A 9,891-nucleotide genomic window follows, 5' to 3' on the forward strand; every position below is an offset into this window, starting at 1 on the left:
AACTAGGATGTTTGTTCTTGTTTTTTTTTCTTTTTGCTTGTTTTGTTGGGTTTTTTTTGTTTGTTTGTTTGGTTGGTTGGTTGGTTTTTTTTTTTCTGGTAAGGTGCTGCATGCACTACTTGTATATTTGGGAATTAATTCCTTTTCAGTTGCTTTGTTTGCAAATATTTTCTCCATTTCTGAGTGTTGTCTTTTTGGTTTTTTTTTTTTATGGTTTCCATTGTTGTGTAAAGGATTTTAAGTTTAATTAGATCCCATTTATTTATTTTTGCTTTATTGTAACTTGTACTATTCAAGGAGATGGGTCAAAAAATATCTTGCTGTGATTTATATCAAAGAATGTTCTCCCTCTAATTTACTCTAAGAGTTTTATAGTCTCTGACCTTACATCTAGGTCTTCAGTCCAATTTGATCTTGGTATGGTGTTAAGGAGGGTTCTAATTTCATTCTTTTATATGTATATGTCCAGTTTTCCCAGAACCACTTATTGAAGAGACTGTCTTTTCTCCATTATATGTTCTTGCAAAGATAAGCAGACGTTGGGTCAAAGAGTACAAATTTTAGTAATAAAACAAATAAATTCTGAGGATATAATGTATAGCATGGTGATTATAGTTAATAATACTGTATTAGAGGAACTAAAAAGCTTCTTGATGAAGGTGAAAGTGGAGAGTGAAAAAGTTGGCTTAAAGCTCAACATTCAGAAAATGAAGATCATGGCATCCGATCCCATCACTTCATGGGAAATTGATGGGGAAACAGTGGAAACAGTGTCAGACTTTATTTTTCTGGGCTCCAAAATCACTGCAGATGGTGACTGCAGCCATGAAATTAAAAGACGCTTACTCCTTGGAAGGAAAGTTATGACCAACCTAGATAGCATATTCAAAAGCAGAGACATTACTTTGCCAACAAAGGTTCGTCTATTCAAGGCTACGGTTTTTCCTGTGGTCACGTATGGATGTGAGAGTTGGACTGTGAAGAAGGCTGAGCGCTGAAGAATTGATGGTTTTGAACTGTGGTGTTGGAGAAGACTCTTGAGAGTCCCTTGGACTGCAAGGAGATCCAACCAGTCCATTCTGAAGGAGATCAGCCCTGGGATTTCTTTGGAAGGAATGATGCTAAAGCTGAAACTCCAATACTTTGGCCACCTCATGCGAAGAGTTGACTCATTGGAAAAGACTCTGATGCTGGGAGGGATTGGGGGCAAGAGGAGAAGGGGACGACAGAGGATGAGATGGCTGGATGGCATCACTGACTCGATGGACGTGAGTCTCAGTGAACTCCGGGAGTTGGTGATGGACAGGGAGGCCTGGCATGCTGCGATTCATGGGGTCGCAAAGAGTTGGACACAGCTGAGCGACTGATCTGATCTGATCTGATATACAAGAAAGTTACTAAGAAAGTAGATCTTATATGATTTCACCTCAAAAAAGGAAACGGTAACTATGTAATGTTATGGAGTTGTTAGTTCATTCTATGGTGGTAATAGTTTTACAACATACAAGTGTGAAATCAACATATTGTACAACTTAATTTACAAATTGTATATGTCAGTCATATCTCAATAAAGCTGGAGAAAATAAAACCTAAACAGGAATAGAGTAACACATTACCACCTCCTGCCACCCCCCATCCCTTCCTCTTGGACATCAAAATTTGTTCAGAGAAAAGGGATTAGAATATCTTTTGTTTTCATTTTCTAAATTGTATATAAATGCTAGTATTTCAAAAGTAACATCTCTTTATTTTATGGCTGAATACTAGTCTATTATATGCATATATATACAACATCTTCTTTATCTTTTCATCTGTTGATAAATACTTAGGTTGCATCTATATCTTGGCAGTTGTAGATAATGTTCCATAAATACTGGCATGCAAGTATCTTTTCAAATTAGTGTTTTCATTTGCTTCAGATAAATACCCAGGAGTGGAACTGATGGATCATATGACAGTTCTATTTTTAGTCTTTTGAGGAACCACGAAACCATTTTCCAGAGTGGTTGCACCAATTCACATTCTCAGCAGCAGTGTACTAGGGTTCCCTTTTGTCTTCATTCTCCCAACATTTTTTTATGGTCTTTCTGATGATAGCCATTCTGACACAGGTGTGAGGTAATATCTCACGGTAGATGGACCGGGATGGTATCACGCTAAGTGAAATAAGTCAGCCACAGAAAGACAAACACTGTATGCTATCACTTTCTTAAGGAATCTATAAAATGAAAGAAACGAATATAACAAAACAGAAACAGGCTTACACAATTAAAGAACAAACTAGTGGTTACCAGGGGGAAGAGAGGAGAGCGGGGGCAAGATAGAGGTATACAGCCCTTGACATTCTCTCTGAGTGTATGTGAGTGGGATAATGCTGGGTTTTTTGTTTTTTTTTCACTTCATGGGGTTTCTCTTTCTCTCATACATGTTAAGTCAAGGGGAGGAATACTGTTACCTTTAATGTTTTTATTTTAACACACTTGGAAGAAATACCATAAAGTTACTAATGTCTGGATGTGATTCTTCCTTAATTTCTTGAGCCACTAAAAGTGTCATATAGTTTTTACATTCCTTGGATACAATTCTTACATCACCATTTAACCTTGTATCTCCTTTCACTCAGTCATGTTTCTTAGAGTCTTAAATACTGCTCTACTTGAGTCTTACATACTAAGGTCATTGATACCCAAATTAATCAGCTTGGAGCATGCCACAATTCATGATAAAATTAGTAATTTTTCAGTCATCTCAACAAGGATTGACTGAATGAAAAATTTTGTGAATGTGGTAAAACTAGTAGAATTTTTATACCTTTAACCTTAAATACTAAAGCTAATCACTGAATAATGACTATGATCCTGACCCACCAATTGTTCTTGTTTACTGTCTTAGAGATGTTTAATAACCTCAGTTCTCTTATAGGTGATACGCCCTTCACATTGTATGATAATATGCTATATGTCAGTTTTATTGCATATAATTAGTGTGTTCTGTTCATTAGTCTCAAGGGTAACTTTTCTTTGTGTAGTTTTGCTTCTTTTACCTTCTCAGTGAATCCCTTGAGTATGTAAGTAAGTAAATAAATGATAAAAGAAAGCCCCTTCAATTAGTGTGTGAAATTAACTATAAAACATCTCGCTACTTGGGGGATATGCCAACACTTTTGTCAAAAGTGCCTGGATTTTTTCTAATTCTATTTCCACATGTAAGAAATATAAGAATGTATTATATTAATAATATATATGATATCATTTGGACTTATTCACTTAAATTCTAGATAATTTATCTTATTTTGGCTAAAATCAAATAAAGTAGCTTCTTCTACCCAAGTCCAGAATGTTGGCCTCAGTTTACCTTTTCATACAAGAGTGAGGTGGGAGGGGAAAATTTACAGAAGCACAGAATACATTCCAACTTTTGGCATTGAGTTATAACTTAAAAGCTATTTTTCTTTCAATTTCTTGCTGAAATAATATTGTTTAGACTTTGAGTAGATTGATAATCCATTTTTTCTCCCTTTTCACATCTTAGGCAAAAATACAGGACAATGCAGGAAATAAGGTAAGTGCTTTAGAGGTCGGATCTTTTGTTTTAATTGTGAATTAAGGTAGTTTTCTGGAAATCAAAGGCAGATATTTATAAGCAGTTTGATTTTTTCTTTCTGGATAATTGTTTTTCATCTTTTTTGTATAGAAATATAACATATATAAATGGTGTCTATTCATAAAATGATTTAAATCTGTCCATTGGGGGTTTTATTAACTGCATAAACTTAACAATGAAAAAGTTGAGAAAAGAAGACTAATAAAATGATCTCAAAAAAGAGACATTCTCACTTCTAATCAAAATTTGGCCATATTTTAGTTATCAATTTCTTCTGCACGTTTATATCCTCTTAAAAAATACATCTATTCATTAATTAAAAATAGAAGTTATTAAGATACTTATTAAATGAGAATATATGTGAAGAAGAACAGATTATTTTCATTTAGCAGACAGTAATATTAAGCAGCATTTGACACAGAAGATATCATTAATTACTCTAAACCTTTCCTCATTTAATTCTGGAAATTATTGTGATATTCACACAAACCCTCTGGATTAGATCAAATTTTATCTTTTTGTTGCTGCAAAGTCGCTTCAGTCATGTCCAACTCTGCGCGACCCCATAGACGGCAGCCCACCAGACTCCTCCGTCCCTGGGATTCTCCAGGCAAGAACACTGGAGGGGGTGCCATTTCCTTCTCCAATGCATGAGAGTGAAAAGTGAAAGTGAAGTTGATCGGTCGTGTCTGACTCCTCGTGACCCTATGGACTGCAGCCTACCAGACAACCCCGTCCATGGGATTTTCCAGGCAAGAGTAGTGGAGTGAGTTGCCATTGCCTTCTCTGTTTATCTTTTTTTTTTTAATATAAATTTATTTATTTTAATTGAAGGCTAATTACTTTACAATATTGTATTGGTTTTGCTATACATCAACATGAATCTGCCACAGAGGTACACGTGTTCCCCATCCTAAACCCCCCTCCCACCTCCCTCTCCATCCCATCCCTCTGGGTCATCCCAGTGCACCAGCCCCAAGCATCCTGTATCATGCATCAGACCTAGACTGGTGATTCGTTGCACATATATTATACATGTTTCAATGCCATTCTCCCAAATCATCCCACCCTTTCCCTCTCCCACAGAGTCCAGAAGACTGTTCTATACATCAGTGTCTCTTTTGCTGTCTCGCATACAGGGTTATCATTACCATCTTTCTAAATTCCACATATATGCGTTAGTATACTGTATTGGTGTTTTTCTTTCTGGCTTACTTCACTCTGTATAATAGGCTCCAGTTTCATCCACCTCATTAGAACTGATTCAAATGTATTCTTTTTAATGGCTGAGTAATACTCCAGTGTAGATGTACCACAGCTTTCTTATCCACTCGTCTGCTGATGGACTTCTAGGTTGCTTCCATGTCCTGGCTATAATAAACAGTGCTGCGATGAACATTGGGGTACGCATGTCTCTTTCAGTTCTGGTTTCCTTGGTGTGTATGCCCAGCAGTGCAATTGCTGGGTCATAAGGGAGTTCTATTTCCAGTTTTTTAAGGAATCTCCCCACTGTTCTCCATAGTGGCTGTACCAGTTTGCTTTCCCACCAACAGTGTAAGAGGGTTCCCTTTTCTCCACACCCTCTCTAGCATTTATTGCTTGTAGACCTTTGGATCACAGCCATTCTGACTGGCGTGAAATGGTACCTCATTGTGGTTTTGATTTGCATTTCTCTGATAATGAGTGATGTTGAGCATCTTTTCATGTGTTTGTTAACCATGTGTATGTCTTCTTTGGAGAAATGTCTATTTAGTTCTTTGGCCCATTTTTTGATTGGGTCATTTATTTTTCTGGAATTGAGCTGCAGGAGTTGCTTGTATATTTTTGAGATTAGTTGTTTGTCAGTTGCTTCATTTGCTATTATTTTCTCCCATTCCGAAGGCTGTCTTTTCACCTTGCTTATAGTTTCCTTTGTTGTGCAGAAGCTTTTAAGTTTAATTAGGTCCCATTTGTTTATTTTTGCTTTTATTTCCAATATTCTGGGAGGTGGGTCATAGAGGATCCTGCTCTGATATGGTAGAGATGGTTTTGCCTATGTTCTCCTCTAGGGGTTTTTTTGTTTTGTTTTGTTTTTAATTTTATTTTATTTAACTTTACAATATTGTATTGGTTTTGCCATATATCAAAATGAATCTGCCACAGGTATACATGTGTTCCCCATCCTGAACCCTCCTCCCTCCTCCCTCCCTATCCCATCCCTCTGGGTCGTCCCAGTGCACCAGCCCCAAGCATCCAGTATCATGCATTGAACCTGGACTGGCGACTCATTTCATATATGATATTATACATATTTCAATGCCATTCTCCCAAAACTTCCCTGGAGTTTTATGGTTTCTGGTCTTACACTTAGATCTTTAATCAATTTTGAGTTTATTTTTGTGTATGGTGTTAGAAAGTGTTCCAGTTTCATTCCTTTACAAGTGGTTGATCAGTTTTCCCAACACCACCTGTTAAAGAGATTGTGTTTTCTCCATTGTATATTCTTGCCTCCTTTGTCAAAGATAAGGTGTCCATAGGTGTGTGAGTTTATCTCTGGGCTTTCTATTTTGTTCCATTGATCTATATTTCTGTCTTTGTGCCAGTACCATACTGTCTTGATGACTGTGGCTTTGTAGTAGAGCCTGAAGTCAGGCAGGTTGATTCCTCCAGTTCCATTCTTCTTGCTCAAGATTGCTTTAGCTATTCGAGGTTTTTTGTATTTCTATACAAATTGTGAAATTATTTGTCCTAGCTTGTGAAAAATACCGTTGGAAGCTTGATAGGGATTGCATTGAATCTATAGATTGATTTGGATAACATACTCATTTTCACTATAGTGATTCTTCCAATCCATGAACATGGTATATTTCTCCATCTATTAGTGTCCTCTTTGATTTCTTTCACCAGTGTTTTATAGTTTTCTATATATAGGTCTTTCGTTTCTTTAAGTAGGTATATTCCTAAGTATTTTATTCTTTTCATTGCAATGGTGAATGGAATTGTTTCCTTAATTTCTCTATTTTCTCATTATTAGTGTATAGGAATGCAAGGGATTTCTGTGTGTTGATCTTATATCCTGCAACTTTATTATATTCATTGATTAGCTCTAGTAATTTTCTGGTGGAGTCTTTAGGGTTTTCTATGTAAAGGATCATGTCATGTGCAAACAGTGAGAGTTTTACTTCTTTTCCAATTTGGATTCCTTTTATTTCTTTTTCTGCTCTGATTGCTGTGGCCAAAACTTCCAAAACTATGTTGAATAGCAGTGGTGAAAGTGGGCACGCTTGTCTTGTTCCTGACTTTAGGGGAAATGCTTTCAATTTTTCACCATTGAGGATAATGTTTGCTGTGGGTTTGTCATATATAGCTTTTATTATGATGAGATATGTTCCTTCTATTCCTGCTTTCTGGAGAGTTTTTATCATAAATGGATGTTGAATTTTGTCAAAGGCTTTCTCTGCATCTATTAAGATAATCATATCTTTTATTTTTCAATTTGTTAATGTAGTGTATTATATTGATTGATTTGCAGATATTGAAGAATCCTCACATCCCTGGGATAAAGCCCACTTGGTCATGGTGTATGATCTTTCTAATGTGTTGTTGGATTCTGATTGCTAGAATTTTGTTAAGTATTTTTGCATCTATGTTCATCAGTGATACTGGCCTGTAGTTTTCTTTTTTTGTGGCATCTTTGTCAGGTTTTGGTATTAGGGTGATAGTGGCCTCATAGAATGAGTTTGGAAGTTTACCTTCCTCCGCTATTTTCTGGAAGTGTTTGAGTAGGATTGGTGTTAGCTCTTCTCTAAATTTTTGGTAGAATTCAGCTGTGAAGCTGTCTGGACCTGGGCTTTTGTTTGCTGGAAGATTTCTGATTACAGTTTCAATTTCCGTGCTTGTGATGTGTCTGTTAAGATTTTCTATTTCTTCGTGGTTCAGTTTTGGAAAGTTGTACTTTTCTAAGAATCTGTCCATGTCTTCCAAGTTGTCCATTTTATTGGCATATAATTGCTGGTAGTAGTCTCTTATGATCCTTTGTTGTCTGTTGTGATCTCTCCATTTTAATTTCTAATTTTATTGATTTTTCTCAATTTGTTTCTTGTTGAGTCTGGCTAATGGTTTGTCAATTTTATTTATCCTCTCAAAGAACCAGAGTTTATCTTTTTAAATCACCCTAAGAGACACCTATTAAGGAAGAAACACATAATAGTACTATACAGGCTTAAATTCTGACATAGAAACTAAGGAAAGGAAAGGAAACATAGAATCGTAAGAAATTTTAGATACAATATATGATAGATTTTAAAATAAAGCTGACTATTTGGACATGTTGAGAAAAAGCATTATTATTACCATCAATTGAAAGTTTTACAGTAATTTTATCTGTTAGGAATCCTGTAAATTATAAACTTCGTACGGAAGTAGTACATCTTATCTACAAGGAGGCTAAGAAGACATGCAGAAGATTAAAAAAAAAAAAACTATATATGCCCTCTTCACATATAATTTCCATAGATTTTAAGTGAATTCACAAACACGAATGTAAAAGGCTTTGGGTTCAACATCCCACTGAATTACCAACACAGTACATCTTCATTGGCTATGAACTTTAAACTTTATAAAAATACAAATGCTTAGATCTCACCCAAGGGATTCAGAGGGATTTTATCTGTTGTGTCTTTATAATATTTATATTCATTAAAGATTCAACATATTTCTATTAAAAAGCTGAGATTTAGATATGTACCTCAGAAAAAATCTTTAAGCCTCAATTTCTTTCTCTAAAAAGTGGGGATAGTAATACTCTACTCATAGAGGGGTTTGCAGATATTAACAAGAAAATTTATGTACATTCCCAAACACGGTGCTTAGCATATTGTTGGCATAAATTTAATGTTAGCTTCTCTCTCATCTTTTTTTTTCTTATTGACTCTAACACCCAATCCTATTAATTTTTTTTAAGATCTTTTTCTCTATGTTTAATAAAACCCCTATGAGATAAATGGGGAACCACTCAATGCAGAGTTCATTCTTTTGGGTCTGACAGATGACCTGTGTTCCAGATTGTAGTTTTTCTCTTTCTATTTTTTACATATGTGTTCAGTGTGACAGGAAACTTAGCCATCATCCTTCTCACTCTGCTAGATTCCCACCTTAAGACACCGATGTATTTCTTTCTACACAATTTCTCCTTTTTAGAAATTTCATTCACAACTGTTTGCATTCCAAGGTTCTTGATGAGCGCTGTCACAAAGGACAGAACTATTTCCTATATGAGTTGTATGACTGTTTTTGTTGTTTTTTTTTTCGGGAATCACTGAATTTTACCTTCTACCTGCTATGTCTTAATGACCATTATGTGGCCATATGTAAACCCCTCCATTACACCACTCTCATGAGCAATAGAGTTTGCCACCAACTTATACTCAGCTCTTGGGCAACTGGATTCCTGAGGATCTTTCCTCCAGTCATCTTAGGGCTCAAGTTGGAATTCTGTGATTCCAATGTCATTGATCATTGTATTTCTGATTGTTTTCCCATCCTATAGATCTCTTGTTCAGATACACATTTCCTAGAGCTCATGTCCTTTCTCTTGGCTATGGTGACACTGGTGGCCACACTGATGTTAGTGATTCTTTCCTATGCTTATATCATCAAGAAAATTCTCAAATTCCCTTCTGTCCAACAAAGGACAAAAGCCTTTTCTACCTGTTCTTCCCACATGATTGTAGTTTCCATTTCTTATGGAAGCTGCATCTTCATGTACATAAAAGCATCAGCCAATGACAGAGTGACCTTAAACAAAGGAGTAGCTGTACTCAATACCTCAGTTGCCCCTTTGCTGAATCCCTTCATTTATAACCTAAGGAACCAGCAAGTGAAACAGGCCTTTAAAGATATGGCCCAGATAGTTTGGTTTACTTCAAACAAATGAGAAAATTCTAAAATGTATAAAGGAAAAAACTGTTTTCCTTTTAATCTTGGTCTAGTTTGTCTTATTCTGTCTATATTTTTAGATTATATAGCAATTTCAGCCAATTTAGGACCTCCTTCCAAGCTATCATTTCCTGCTAGAATTTCTGCTCTACAAATCTGTTCGTTTATCAATTTCAGGAATGCAGTATTTTAAATGTGATATTTTTCACAGATCACATTGTAAGAAACGTTTTCAATAAGGCTTTCTATGAGCTATGTGTTAGATAACTTTTCAGGACTTGGCATGTGAATAAAATGTGTGGAGCTGTAGTTATAGTTTTAGAACAAAACTGACTACTTGAAAGAAATGATGAAATCAATTATTTAGTTAAA

At 35.7% G+C, this 9,891-nt stretch overlaps 1 pseudogene; it reads left to right on the forward strand.

Annotated features, from left to right (window-relative positions):
* Positions 1 to 3,547: 3,547 nt before the first annotated feature.
* Positions 3,548 to 9,517, forward strand: LOC129647258 (olfactory receptor 6C75-like; annotated as a pseudogene).
* Positions 9,518 to 9,891: the final 374 nt, after the last annotated feature.

This window comes from Bubalus kerabau, chromosome 1 (assembly GCF_029407905.1).
Source record: "Bubalus kerabau isolate K-KA32 ecotype Philippines breed swamp buffalo chromosome 1, PCC_UOA_SB_1v2, whole genome shotgun sequence".
Taxonomy (NCBI): Eukaryota; Metazoa; Chordata; class Mammalia; order Artiodactyla; family Bovidae; genus Bubalus; species Bubalus kerabau.